Below are 2541 nucleotides of genomic sequence, written 5' to 3' on the forward strand. Positions count from 1 at the left end.
CCCTTGGTCCATGACCGAGGACGCCTCAAAGGGTGGTGGAGGTACAAAATTAGCCGGTAGGACCGGCTGTGCCTGTGTCTGGTCGGCGGGTGCGGAAGTAGGAGTAGGAGTAGGTGTCGGGATGGGAGTAGCCGTGGAAGGCTGGACACTCCCAGAAGGTGTGGACCCCTCTCCTGTGTCAAGTCTACGCCGCTTCTTAGCGGCGGGTAAAGTAGTAGGTGGGCGGACCTGGAGGTGGTAGTCAGGCAGTGGTGGAAGTCGGGTGCCTCTAGCGACAGTAGGCAAAGGGGCTAGATGGGGGAGAGTGTCACAAGGTAAGTCCACGGACAAGGAACCGTCTATCTTCCATGTCTGGTAGTCTGTGGTCAGCCAATGCTGAGAATGCATGGCATCTAGACTCAGGTACCTCTCTCCCTCGAGGTACGGTAGGTCACGAGGCCAGACGAGGAAAAGGGAACGGGCAAGAATGGTGGCTATGCCACCGCAAACAATAGATCCTGTGACCTTCTCCCCCTGGGCCTGGAAGTACTGGGCGGTTAGATAGGCGATGTTGAGGGTAAAAGGACCCTCGCAGTCAATGTTCAGGTAACCGCCTAAGATGGAGAGCTCGTTGTTGTTGATGTTGTTTGGCTCCTTACGGCCAAAAATGGTACTCCCCATCAGTCTAAGAAAGTAACGGGCAGGGGGAAGGTGGACCTGTGCGAGCTTTCGCTCGGGAAAGGTGGTCTGGGCCAAGGTCCGCCAAAGCTGACGAATGACCTTCCTCGGGGCAGTAGTGTCGCCCGTAAAGGAAAGGTCGAGTCTGGTACCAAACTCCTCCAAAGTCATCGAAAAAGTCCAGTTGAACAACCGGAATGACACGGTACGAGTAGTGGGGGCAGCGTCGTGTGCCCCGGAGGAGAAGGTGATGGAGCTGAGGAACTCAAGACTCGGCTCCAGAAAGGTATGGCCACTCGTAGTGATGAGTCCGGCCATCCCCGTGCCCCGTAAAAGCTCACAAACTGACTCGTAGAAGCCGAGTCTCTCAAGTGCCGGTTTATCTAACAACCGGGTAGGTAAAAACTCATAGCCAACGAGGTTATAAAACCTCTTACGATGTACACCGTTAACGAAAATTACCTGCGGGTACTCGGGGTGAGAGTCGAGGGAGATGTCCCCTCGGACAGTGATCGTGCCAGAAGGAGCAGCAGAAGTAGAAGTACTAGGAGCTGGCGTAGAACGAGCACGTCCACGACCTCGTCCCCGGCCTCTAGAACCCGAAGTAGAAGCCCGTCCAGTGATGGTGCGAGGAACTAAAGCCGCTCTGAAAGCAGCTGCAGCTGCAGGTGAGTCCGTCGTGGTGGAAGTGGAAGTTGTGGCTGCTGTGACCACCACTGAAGAAGAAAGACTAGCAGCAGTGCTAGCAGTGGTGGTGGCTGTGACTAGGGTAGCAGCTGAAACAGAGCTAGCAGCAGTGCTAGCTGGCGTAAAAACAGTACCGGCGGCTGAAACTAAAAACACTGGAGTGCTGGTCGGTGCGGAGACGGTAGTAATAGCAGGGACTACCGTCTCAGACAGAGACAAAGACGGACTGGCAGAAGAGCTTGACGAAGGCATCGAGCTAGAATCCATCCTAAACAAATTGGGCAGGGGAATTTGATAAGAAAAAGCCATGAAAACAGCGTGAAAACAGCATGAAGTCGGCATGAAAATTCCCCTAACCAGTCGAAAAATTCGACTTAAAGCATAAAAATTCCCAATTTTCCTCAAAAATTCGAATGACAGCAGGTAAGCAGCGATAGGGGCGGGGTAGCAGGCATCAATGGCATGAAATTAAGCAACAATCGAAGCAATTAAGCATGTGACAGCAGCAAAGACCAATCTTACAGTCGAAAATTTCGACTGTACTGAACCCGTATCGCAAATTTCTCGCTAAAATTGAATTTAAACATGTAAAAATAAATGAGAAGACGGGAATGAGCATCAAGTAAGCAAGACTAAGCATTGAATCAAAATTATAGTCGATAATTTTGACCCAAAACAGAAAATCGAAACCCTAGGTTCCTATTCACTTCATAAAAGGCAAAATAAATGGAATTAAAATGCAAAGAAGTGTAAGGATCACTTACTTGATAATTAGAAACCCACAAATAGCAATTAATCGGCAAGAAACAAACAAAAACAGTGATTTTTTTGATCGAAAAAACCGCAACCCTAATACCCTTAATAGACCGTTTAAAAGAACGAAAATCAGAGGGAAAGTAGAGGGCTTTTGACGATTAATTAACAATGAACACAATGTAGGTGACGGATTTGGTAAAAGGGCAAGAAAAATGGAGGAATTTGGGGTTTTTGATCACAAATAATAAAGGGGTCGAGAAAAATGGGGATAAAAGGAATTAGAAATGAAATTGAGGGAAGTTAAAGAAAACTCCATGCGTGTCTCTTGCAATTTCACTCGATCGAGTGGTTTAGAACTGCTCGATCGAGGACTTTTTAGATTCATCTACTCGATCGAGTAAATATTTACTCGATCGAGAACTCCCCTTTTCAGCTTTACTT

Source organism: Silene latifolia, chromosome 11, assembly GCF_048544455.1.
Source record: "Silene latifolia isolate original U9 population chromosome 11, ASM4854445v1, whole genome shotgun sequence".
NCBI lineage: Eukaryota > Viridiplantae > Streptophyta > Magnoliopsida > Caryophyllales > Caryophyllaceae > Silene > Silene latifolia.